The 12,988-nt window shown below is 32.0% G+C and overlaps 1 protein-coding gene and 1 long non-coding RNA gene across 13 annotated transcripts in view; one reads left to right on the top strand and one right to left on the bottom strand.

The window, feature by feature from the left end:
• IKZF2 (IKAROS family zinc finger 2) overlaps nucleotides 1-12,988 on the top strand; it is a 154,223-nt gene that overhangs the window by 68,334 nt on the left and 72,901 nt on the right. The gene's annotated exons all lie outside the window — the stretch shown is intronic.
• The window catches only part of LOC112656308 (uncharacterized), an 80,913-nt gene that overhangs the window by 2,866 nt on the left and 65,059 nt on the right, over nucleotides 1-12,988 (bottom strand). Inside the window, exons 3-4 of the long non-coding RNA XR_004812600.2 lie at nucleotides 11,058-11,098; nucleotides 5,199-5,271 (exon numbers count right to left, since the gene is read on the bottom strand). This is a non-coding gene — a long non-coding RNA (uncharacterized LOC112656308). The remainder of the gene's footprint in view (nucleotides 1-5,198; nucleotides 5,272-11,057; nucleotides 11,099-12,988) is intronic.

Raw genomic sequence — 12,988 nt, 5'->3', positions numbered from 1 at the left:
TGTCAAATAATTAAGTTGTACACCTGAAACTAGTGTAACATTGTCAACTATACTCAATATATTTTTAAAAATTAAAAATAAATTATATAAGGCTGCAGAGGTTTTCAAATGAGTAACAAAGAGAATTTCCCAAGATTGAAGTCTCTTAATATTTAATGGGGAAGTGAATAATATCCTTTGCACATTCATTCATTCATTTATAAGTATGACAGTATTAATGGACTATCTACTATATATCTAGTACTCTCTCTGGGTTGGGAAGACATCAGCTGATGAAGGTAGACATGAAACCTGCCATCATGGAACATTAAGGTTAGGGGAAAGCCATGATTTTTATCTTCTCAAGTATATTCTCGTTTCAGAGTGACATAGATGATTTTTTATTCATATATTTTATCATATTATGATTATTTTAAAAATACTTTCTGTATACTTCTATAAGACTTTAGATATTCATTTCTTTTCCCAAGTTATAGTAAAAATAATTACCAAGCACTTTTCTAATACTGGCTGTAGGAATTAAACTAATACTGTATGTGCAAACTGTAGGTTAGAATTCAATGGAGAAGGAACAAGGAATGGAACTAACATCTATTGAGTGCCACTATGTGCTAGGCTTTATGTGAGATGATTTCATGTACTTTTTATACCATTTAATCTTTAAAGTATCTCTGGGAAGTAGTGTTTTCTTCTTCTTCTTCTTCTTCTTCTTCTTCTTCTTCTTCTTCTTCTTCTTCTTCTTCTTATTATTATTATTATTATTATTATTATTTAATCAGGGAAACATTCTAGGAGAGGGAAAATGAGGCCAACCAACTTGCCCTATGATACACAACTGGTAAATGACAACTTTGGAATTTGAAATGAGGATGAGCTTTTGCTCACTTTACTGTGGCTTAGACAAGGGTACTTGAATAATTGGTAAATGATAAGTGTTGTTTTGGGTATTTGAGCCAAGGCCTGACTTATTTCAAAATCTGTCCTTTACATGAGAGCTTATGCAGGTTGCTTAAACTTAAAACATTGTAAAAGCGAGTGTTTTCATTATTTAATTTTAATATTTCTTGCTTTCTGTGCTATAGGTTTTGATAGTTTTTCACCCATATGGTTCATTTTAACTGAACGCTTGAAAATTTATTATCTTGTATTAAAGGTATAAAATTACCATCATATGAGAATACACATTAAAGAAAATAAATATAAAATGCTTTTTGGGGACTTAAATGAATTGCTAATAACCCTGTAAAGCAAAGCAAAATCTCTCCTTTGAAATTGTTTTTTCAAGCATATTTCAGCATCCAAAAGGAAAATGTGAACAGTCAAACCTAGTGAAAACATCCCTATGGATATAACAACTTCTTTTTTTGAAAAACTCCTCAAAAACAATTGTCAGGAAAATTTACAAGCCTTTTAGTATTTGTGTAGAGTTGACAGCAGGTATTTCTTATTCACATACTCAACCAAACTCTGAAGAAGAATGTTTTTAATTCTTGCTTCATATCATTCAAGTCAGGTGATCTAAATATTCTTTCATGTCTCATACACTGATGGCTTTGAGTAATTTGAATGGCAGGGGATCCTGACTGTATATATAAGATCTGTACCCTATAAACTTTGAGGTTTATTTTTTATTTTTTTTTAAAGATATTATTTATTTTTTTCATGAGAGACACACACAGAGAGAGAGAGAGAGGCAGAGACATAGACAGAGGGAGAAGCAGGCTCCATGCAGGGAGCCCAATGTGGGATTCGATCCCGGGACTCCGGAATCATGCCCTGAGCTGAAGGCAGACGCTCAACCGCAGAGCCACCCAGGGATCCCAACTTTGAGTTTTAGAATTGATTTGTTCATAGATTTGCTCATTGCCACCATTAATACTGATTCCATAATCGCCTTTTGCTCCTTTTATCAGTATTTTTTATTATAAATCTTATAACTACAGCATGAATGTAACATGAAAGGTTAAGCTAGTGAAAAATTACATTGGTAAATAAAGGAAAACACTTATCTGACACATGTCCTACTTTGTATATTTGTTCATATACTTAGGTAGTTATTTTATTTCCTTAATTTGGCTGTAAGATTCTTTTTTAAATTTTTTTTTGAGATTTTATTTTTAAACAATCTCTACATGCACTGTGAAGCTCAAACTTACAACCCTGAGATCAAGAGTTGCATGTTCTACTTACTGTGGCTGTAAGTTTCTTGAGTTTAAAGATCATTCTTTATTACTTCTTTATTTCCTAAAGTTAACACAATAATCTTTATTTTTTTAAAGGTTTTTTATTTATTTACTTATTCGTGAGAGACACAGAGAGGGGGCAGAGAGAGACACAGGCAGAGGGAGAAGCAGGTTCTCTGCAAGGAGCCTGATGTGGGCCTTGATCCCAGGACCCTGGGATCATGACTGAACAAAATGCAGATGCACAACCACTGAGCCACCCAGGTGCCCTTGTACAATAATTTTCACATAGCAAGTCTTCATTATGTATTTATTGCTGCTGGAGTTCATGATAAGTTGTTTTAATGTATAGTAAACAATACTGCTGAGTAGAAAACAACTGGAAAAGTAAATTCCCATTTGCTATATTACCAGAAATCTTAGCTTTCTGCCTAATTATTGGTAACTTGCAGTCAACCTCACTTACCTTTAACTTGATCGTGTGTTTCACTAGTTCCTTACAGACCTTTATTGAGTCTGTAGTTTAGTTCTAGTTTATTTCTTATTAAAATATATTTAATGATCTGCCTGACTTTGCAGCCTGACCACTGATCTTAACAGCTAGTTATCTTTAATGGACTCAGATTCTAGGCCATTAAAAAGGGGAAATATTTCTTCATTTAAGGAGAAAATCTGGAGCTGTGTGGTGGCTCACTAGTTGAGTACAGAGTTACATTTGATCGTCCTGACTTGACCTTGGTACCTCGGTTCCTCAGGGCTTGAGTTTATGGTTTGCTCTGGGGTTTTGAATGTCTTGTGTACTCATCACACAATATTCTCATTATTTCTTGATTTTCTGTCTCTACTAGACTGAGCTCTTTATAATTCAAAAAGTATTTAAAAGAATGAATGCTTTCTGCTGCTTCATTTTGGATCATGGCCAATCACCTGTCTTTCATCTGCTTTGAGGATATTGTGGGTTTTGGAGTTAAATTGAATGTAATATTGCCATACTCATATACCTGGTCTTTTTTGCCTTCTGTTCTAGTTCAGTCTTGATTCCATTGTACCTTTGGGCCATGTTCCAGTTGGTTGATTGCTAGGATAACCACTGGCCAGCTCTGTAGGCTATGAATTTTCCTGAACTACTACCTCTTGTGCTCTCCCCTCACCTGTTATGTCTCCCCTTGAGTTTCAGGGTCAGTGGTTCTACCTTATTCATCTTTCTGGCCTCTAGGCTTATGATTCCACCTAACTTAAAGCTGAACAAATGAATAGAAACTTAAATTGTTTTTTTATCACTTTTAATAGATTTATGCTAAAAAAATTCCAGCCTAACACTTAAAAAAAATCTTTATTAAAGGCATTTTTAATGATTTGGACTAATTTAAGAATAGATCGTGACTGCCAAACATCTATTAAACAGGTTCTGGAGAGAACTTAGTAAGTGGCCTTTCCCCCCAACATGTGTGTTGCAGTTATCAAGCTTATTAGAGTTAGTTAGGATTTTGAATCAATGATGTGTTTGGTATCATAGAGTTTGTTTCATTACCAGCAAACCATTTTTTGCTAACTCATAAGCTTAATTTTGTCATTCTTTTGAAAACTAATACTGTTCCTTTAAAAATCATTAAGATTGCTGAAATTTTGCTAGATTTAAGAAATTTTTTGAAGTATTTTACAAACATTTAGTTTTCACTTATATAGTCTTAATCATTTGCATTTTACCCTTATTCTTATTGTCATGCATTGTTAAATGTTTTTTTTCTTTCTGATCACTTTTCTATTTCAACTGTTTTCAAAGTTCTCAATTATACTTGCTGCATTTTTGTAACTGTTGGCACTGGATTGATTGATTTTTTTCTTCTTTTTTTCTCTTTTAGTATGGAAAAATGTGAATATATACAGGAGTAGATTCTAAATGAACCTTCATGAATCCATTATCCAACTTCAGCTATTACTAGTTCATAGTTAGTGTTTTCTTAGCTATACCCAAGTTACTTGCCCTCAGATATTATTTTAAAGCAGGTCTCCAACTTCTTTAAGGGTTTATGAATTACTGAGTGAGCAAAAGACTCTTTCTTTCTTGGTTATCACATCAGAATTGAACAAACCAGATCAAGTCCCACAATGGGGAGCCTGCTTCTCCCTCTGCCTGTCTCTGCTTACCTCTCTATGTCTCTCATGATTAGATAATAAAATCTCAGGAAAAAAAAGGAACTGAACATACTATATACATATATTATATTTTCCAGGGTACATAGTAGTTCAGGCTTGGTGCTTCTTACTTTTCCTCTTAAAAGTATTTTTATTCCTTTTGTTCCTTTGAACTTTCTAGTTCTTAGTTATCAGAAATGGAATTGGGGTATGTATGGTTTTTGAATGTTAATCAAGTTTTTTGCTAGAAATGGTTCATCAGTTTATCATATTAGGTAATTTGTTTCTTAAAAGCTTTTGTCACAGTTCCAAGGAATGGGTGAAATGATCAGTGAATTTTAATGGGGGCAGGTGACAGGATAGCATATACAGAGTGTTGTTCATTTAGGATATGCTATGGAAAGGACAAATTGGATGTTAAAATGGAGAGCAGAAAAACATGGGTACAAATTAGGTGAATACTTTGGAAAAAATGGAAGTAGCTGAAAAAAATAAGGAGATGGCAAACTTTGCCCATTGTATTCAAAAGTAAAGAAAAAAAGGTTTTGTTTTTTTGTTTGTTTTTTTGTTTTTTATCTTGTTGTTATTTTTTTATACAGTTTTATTTAGACTGACAAACATACTCTGCCTAATTGTGGTGGGACAGCATGAGCTTCCCCTCTAGTAATATGAAAGAAATCTATGATGGTGGTTTATGTATAGATTTTGTTACTAGTAGGTACTCCTTCAGATCACCGTTCAAAATAAAAAAGAGAAACTAAAAACCAAAAAAAAAAAAAAAATGCACTATTTGCGTTTTTTTAATAGAGTTAACCTCAACTATGATGGGCTTGTCCTTTCATATCAAACTGCTGATATTTTTCAGAAGTTAGTATTTACCATGTAAGATGTTGTCCTACAAAGATCATGTTCATTTGTTATTTTCATTCATTTTATTGTTCACCAGCATGCACTATAGATAAGATATAGATAAGATATAGTTAATGGCAACTTAATAAAACTTTTACACAAAGTTTAGCTTTGGAAAATTCTAGTAATTGACTTTCTGAGATGAGAAAAAACAGTACTACTTTACTTTAGCTGTGGAATACTTCAACTTAACATATGGAATGTTTGTGCTCTTCAGGAGTACATTTTAAGAAACACTAATGCAAAAAAATGACAATTAGTATACATATTTGTCTTCCATTCTGATATTCATTTTCATGTTGAAATTCTTGAAATGAAGAATTAAGTCCCTGGGAAGTCATTAAAATAAGCCCTCTCCTCGTTCGTTTCCCAGAGTTAGGAGTCTTTGTGTTCTGTCTCCCTTTCTGATATTTCCCACACATTTCTCCTCCCTTCCCTTACATATACCAGACTTGGTGAATCTCACATAGGTAAGATGGAAATTTGTGTCATTTTTAAAACAGCCTGTATAAAGATGTTCCATAGTCCTTTTGGTAGATTTGTGCTAACGTGTAACAGTATTTAATTCTGTGATAACCAGGATTTTTCTTGAAATGATTTGTACATTAGTTATATGCCTCCCGATTTTCTAAGTTCATACACTTTGTTTTTTTTATAGTGAATTGTAGAGTTTAGATACAGAAGTGGGATCTCTTTCAAGCTTTAATTTAAGATAACATACAGAAATTTTCCTGAATAATTGAAAACGAATAACCATTCCGTAGTGTTGAGTATAAGGAAGTGACAGTATCCAATTGATATATCCAATATTTAATTCCAATATATCATAATAACCATAGTTATTACATGCATTTGGCTTTTAGAGTTAAAAAGAACTTCACATACATTATCTACTTTACTTTAAATAGGGGACAAAATACAAGTGCTATATCAATATAACTACATTGCAAGCCATCATACGTAATTTTCACATAAGCATTATATGCCTGATATACATTATTTGCCTCCAAATACTTCTGTCTTGGAGCTCCAGTAGCACTTGGAGCACGTTAGTGCTCAGTACTTACATAAATACTTCTGTGTCTTATTCATATCTTGTTTATATCTTGTATTTAGGGATTTTATTATTGTTAATTTTTCAGAAATGACATTATATATTAGGAACCTTTTTCCTATTTTAGTGTTTTGGAACAAATGAAATAGCTCTAAGTAGATTTTTCTATGTAAGGGAAAAACTATGTGGTAATCCATGGGACAACTTCATCCTTGCAGAAATTTCAGGTTTTGTAATGGGGTTATAGGAGGCTTAATTTGTCATTTTTCCTGCCTGTTTACAAAAGTCCAGTTTTAGTTTAAGTGATTTGATGTATAGAAAAGGGTTAGGAAAAAACCCCATGTTATTTTTTAAAAACCATAGTTATTAGTGTGTGTGTTTTAATATCTGTATATGAGTTGCTGTGATGCCACATCCACTTTGGTCTTTGCTGCGTTCCATTAACCTAAATTTGATAGAGTCCAGTGTCTGGGTGGTGGTTCTCAGTGTTTGTTTGTGAGTATTTTATGCCCATGGGTCCTTTGATAATTTTCATCTAAAGTGAAGAAAGATCATGAATCTTATTTCCATATACTTTAGGTTGCATATCAGTACTTGAATTATACAAAGATAGAAGTCACATGAAAATGTTAATGTGCATTTTTTTCACCTAAACAAGGATGAGCAATATATATATGCTTAGTGTGTTTAGTATAAATTAGTTAATGGGTATTGTGTCAGCATATAGCATCAGTTAGTGAAAAATTAATGAAATGTTTCCCTTGAGGATAACTAGTTGTATTTTATTTATTTATTTATTTATTTGTTTGTTTGTTTGTTTATTTATTTATTTATTTATTTATTTATTTATTTTTGAGAGAAAAAGAGAATTGTGGAGCTCAAACCCACGACCCTGAGATCATGACCTGAGCCAAAATTAAGAGTTGGAATCTTAACTGACTGAGCCACCCAGGTGTGCTGCTTACCTAGTTGTATTTTCTTAAGATTTTCATACTACCTCAGAAAAGCAATATTTGTACTAGAATTCTCAAATGACAAATACAAATTGATAAACATGTATTTAGATAACATCCATAGCAAATTGTGTGTCACTTAAAAAATAAATTTATACTAATGATACTATAATAATATCTACCTTTGAATTCACATATAGCATAAGATATTATATTTTTTCTACTGAGTGCAACCCAAACATACTTGACCTTTTTACCTATTTCTTGGTTAATCTTAAATATTTCTGCTGATATGCTTAAAAATTTAAATGACCATTTTGCTAATGAATATAAACACATATAGCATTTTCCAATAGATTATTTCAGTAATACATGGTACAACATTTAGAAAACTTTTCTCAGTGGGATTTTCTATTTTATATTTAATGGTGATGAATGGGAATGAAACATATGTTAAAATACTGAAAAGGCTATATGAAGCCAGCAGACTTTAACTGAACAAAATTACGGTGGTATGGACTTAAGCGTTTCTCTTTAGGTGAGACTAAGTCATGTTAATAATAGGGTTTCAGTACAGTAGATGGCTGAGAAACAGTTAATTTGTATGCCATTTTCGGATTGTTTCCTGGAAAACCATGCTCATAATTCAAATCACTAAAAGTCAGTTTTAAGAAGACAACTGCTATTTCATTGTATCTTTGTAATAGGAATAAAGTTTGTACTTGGAGTTCAAAAAAAGGGGGAGGTGTGAGTGGCTCAGTCAGGTAAATGTCCGACTCTTGATTTTGGCTCAAGTCATGATATCAGAATCCTGAGATTGAGCCACGCATCTGGCTCCTTGCTGGACAGGGAGCCTGCCTAAGATTCTCTCTCTCTCTGTCCCTCTACCCCTCCCCACCACTCTCTCACACTCTCAAAAAAAAAAAAAAAAAAAAAAAAAAGCCAACTAAATTAGGCTTATATTTAGAGAGAATAATTTGTAATACTTATAACTATAATTATAATAATAGTTTTCTATATCATATTAATAATGAGATTTTTGCAGACTATACAAGGGGAAGGTTTGAGGTTTTGGGGGGTAATTATAATAACTTCAGAAAATTTAGTATACTATTACTATAGCAAAACTTTGTAAATATTGATGTACAGCACAGAATCTACATTCCAAGTGAAATTTAAAACATTGCTTCTTTGCATTCATTAATGCTATGCCAGTCTTACACACACACACACACACACACACACACACACACACACACACACGAAATTATGAAAGCATAAGTGGTCTATTGGATTTAAGAGTTTTATTTTGCTTCTGTGATTTCTATATAATGTTCAGTCTGAATTTTAATCTTTGACATAAATATTTGTATATATAATGTTTATATCAGAATAATTTTATTCCTTTAGATTTACCTTTATATTGGATTACCAGTGAAGGGAACATAGGAGAAACAAATACTGTGTTCTTGTTTCTTTGTGTGTGTCTGTGTGTGTTCTTGTTTTTAATTTCAGATGGATCTGTCTCATCAGAGTTCTTGTTTTCTTACTCTTTTGCTATGCTATTAATTAGTCTAATGTTTAGGTCAATGCTCTGGACATTTGCAACAAAATAAAGGAAAATATTGTTATGTTTTTAAGTTTAAGAGGATATAAAAATATATACATTCAAGAGACTGGGGAAATATGATTGTGGAAATTGGGTCAAATGGGTACATGTTTCTGAGGCCCAAGGATTAATAAATGAAATTGAAATTTACTTTTTCTCAATTTCCAGATTTTTAGAGATGGTTCTTTACATCTTTTTGAATTTAATTTACATTATATATAAGTTTGTACAGACTTTTGTTTTCTTAGATGTTAATGTGGCTTTCACTTCCCTGATTTGAACTTTACATATTTAATATGAAGTTTGTATTTTGGAAAGGTATAAGTGTACGTTGATTTTTCTGCTACTTTTCTTGTGGTATAAGATGTATACCCTTCAAGGATATAACATGCTATCAGTTACCTATCAAGCTTTGAATAATTCTCTGTCATAACTCTAAAAATTTTTATCATTATGAGAAAATATTTGTATAATACTTCCCTGGAAATGTTTTTCTGTTTGACTTTTATAGAGTTATTCTGTGATAAATATGGAGTTAGTTTATTTCCATTTTACTCATTGGGAAACTGATATATAATGTTTATTTTTACTCATTGAAGTCTATTATTAACCAAAAGAATCCAAGCATCTTCTAATTTTGTGGTTGGTTTATTGTATATCATTTCCTAGGACCACATTAATTACATTGATTTTCTTTTTTTTTTTTTTTTTTTTTTTTTTTTTTTTTTTTTTACATTGATTTTCTTTATTAATCTTCATTTATGATGTTTCTCAAGGAATGAAAAAAATAGACTTTATTTTGGTATTTCTCCTAAATCACAAAGTGTAATGGACTTACGATGTATTGCTTAAGTAGATTTTAAGGTTTTTAAGGAAAATATTTACATCCATTCCTTTAAAACTTCTGCCTTCTTGTAGCCAGGACAATTGTGCACTTGTACCAGGTGGTAATATTATAATATTTGTTAAATATATGTATTATTAAATGGATTAATAAGTTAAAAATTGGACATTGAGAGTATAGAACAACACGAAGTAGCATAAAATTTACAGAATGGAGAATAAATTCAGGGTCCAGCTGGGTGGGTTTCATTGCCTATACTTCATCAGGCTCATGTGTCATTTGAGTTGAATTTTCTTTTTTTTTTTTTTTTTTTTTTTTTTTTTTTTTTTGAGTTGAATTTTCATTTCATCTTCTAGGATATACTTAGTTTTTATTGGGTTGCCATGCTTAGCACTTTTCAGCAAAGGCTTAAAATAAGAACAGTAGAAATACGAAATCTCTAATCAAGTCTCTAGGCTTGATAAGATGCCCTGCAAATGAGATTTAAAAGATAAATATCACCTCTTCTCTTATTAGGCTTACTTGTGAGACTGTTGAAATTCACTAAGCCTTATAGGAATTCATAATTAAAGTCAAGATATGTAGAGTATCTTTGCCTTCTCTATTTTACAGTGAACTGCTCAGTGGCATATTCCCAACACTATGTGTTCAATACCCAATGAATGATAATCATAATCAAACCCGCAGCTGGGGTAGAAATAAATCCTTTACCACTGTATTTTGCCTTACTGACATATTTTTGACTCGTTTTACTCAATATACTTGCTGGAGACAGCTTAAAAGAAGCAGCTAACTAGTAATATTTGAAGAGATCACCAGTGGAAACAAACAAACAAACAAAAGGAATCTGAAGGCTAATCTTTTTTGACCAATTAGTGACAGAAATTTCTGAGTTACTTCTTTTTATTTTTCATTGTTAGCTGATTTGATTAGGAAAAGAGATTTTAATTTTACCCTTGTCATGCAGTGCAAGCATTCACTGTTCCAAAATGGAACTGACAAGTGAATTTCATTAAGACTGATAATATGGCAGCATAGTGAAAGCTTGCAACTATTATCATCAGCACCTAGAAATTTTAACCAAGCTATTACTTTTTGACCAAATGTTCTATTACTTGTCAGAGCAATCTTATATCTAATGATGGTGAATATAATGGGTTGAAGAGGTTGCATTTTAGAGTTTCATTCAAATTTTGTGTGTGTATATGTTTTATTTTTTTTCAGGGTTCACTCACATGATGGAGCTACCTTCACAGTAAAAAACAAAACAAAACAAAACCCCCAAAAAACCAGCAGTTAGCTACTTTTATTTTTATTTTTGATGGAGACAATCTAGGAATTATTAGTGAGAATGTCAGCTGATACTTACATGTATATTTCCAACAGTAAATATTTTGCTCTGTTATTTACCTACAAAGAACAAAAATTCAAATTAATAAAACATTAATGAAATGAAGTTATTTCTGATAAAGGGCTATGTGGTAGGGCTACAAGTTCTTAATTATAGGAATTTTAGGGAATTGCTCTGAGCCTTTCTTGTTTCACATTCTTTGCCTTTCTACTGCCTCTTCCTTTCATACAAATAGGCTCTTGCAAGGTTGTCATCTCCCTTTGTCTCCACCAGAAATGAGCAGAATATGAAAGTAATGACTATGTCTGATTTGATTGTCACTATATCTTTATTGCTTAGTAGAGTATCTGCTACAACAGTTGTACCCCAGACATTTTTTTGGAGTGAATGAACACTCAGACTTTTGCCACCTTAAAATCAGTCATAAAGATCTAGTGGTTAGACCCATTTATTTCTTTCAGTTCCATTTCTCTGCAAATTCTTTGTACTTTTATATTTATTATGTTGCTTTTCACTCTTTTGCATGCTACTTAGTGAGTTTGTATTTTGCTTGATGTAGATCTTTATTCTGTATTACTCTGAGGTCAGTTACCAATAAATATTTGCATAGTACCTAGTAAAATATGAATGCCTTAAGATGACACCATCAGTAGAAAATGAACTTTGAATTCACATATTTGTAGAAGTTGGATTTTTTCCTCATTTGGTTTCCTTTGTAGTCAATTTATTATGAGGGTATTTGACTGGCTCAGAGTCATGGTATTATTCAGCTTTATCATGTGGTCCATATCCTCAGCTTCCTTTTTTATAAAACAAAACTGATACCTACCAGAAAAAATTGGGAATCAAATGGCTGATGTTGAAGTATATTTGATAAAATGGAAGTTCACTAAATTTTGGTACTTCTCCCTATCTTTTCACCTATTCTTTCCATTGCTAGCCATTTTAAACTGGCCCAGTTTATATAATTAATACATTCCTGTGGCCACATTGACACTGGATTTCACCTTTAAGATCCTTGATTCTTGGTTAGTGGTGCTATTTTGAGAGACTAGATCCTATCATTGGTTTTCCTATCCTTTTCTTTTTCTTTCTCTAAGATTCTGTATATTGTGTCACTGAGACATGTATTCCCCGATGCTCCCTGTCAGAGAACCACCTGCATTATTGGGATCATCTCCATCTTTTTTTTTTTTCTTTTAATTTTTTTTATCATCTCCATCTTTAACCAGACTATAACCCATGCTTGTCTTGTTCACCCTTGTGTCTCCAACACTTAGCAGTGTATCCAGTGTATAGATTGCATCCTATAAATGTGTACTGAGTGAATGTGAATGGATTTGCTTATTTATCCACTTTTATGGGAAAGTGATGATGTGAAAGCAACATCATGAAAGCCAGCGAATTCTCTGATCTTGGAGTACAACCCAGTGCCTTCCCAAGCCTACACTAAATATTTGATGGAAGCAGTAACAAGAGTTTTAATATCTGAAGGGAGATGCTAAGTTTTCTGTTGGTAAAAGTGATTTATCAGGATCCCTTGCCTTAATTTGTTTTTCCTTTGTATGCTCGAAGATACGCATGCCATTTAAACCTTACTTGATCTCTGCATGGCTCTTTCTTAAATAATGCACCTTTCTTTGCCAAAATTGAGCGTAGTTAAAATTATAAGTCTTATGCTTTCTATATTATCTGAAAAACTATATCAAGATTTTATTATATTCCTATTAACCTTATAAATCTGGTAATTCTGGTGTCAGCTTAGAATGTAAAGCTTCATTAGTTTAATTAAATTAATTCAAATTCTGGAGAGAGATTTTTTTCCCTCTGTGTGTATAAAAGTTGAACTAGATATTTGAAAATAAATTTAATCCTAAAATGCATGAAAATAGTAGAATGTACTGGGTAATATCTTTTTTAAAACATCATTGCATAATTACAAAAAGCTA

The sequence above is a fragment of the Canis lupus genome, chromosome 37 (assembly GCF_003254725.2).
Source record: "Canis lupus dingo isolate Sandy chromosome 37, ASM325472v2, whole genome shotgun sequence".
NCBI lineage: Eukaryota > Metazoa > Chordata > Mammalia > Carnivora > Canidae > Canis > Canis lupus.
Note: the sequence above shows the minus strand (reverse complement) of the source record. Positions and strands in the feature narration are given on the sequence as shown.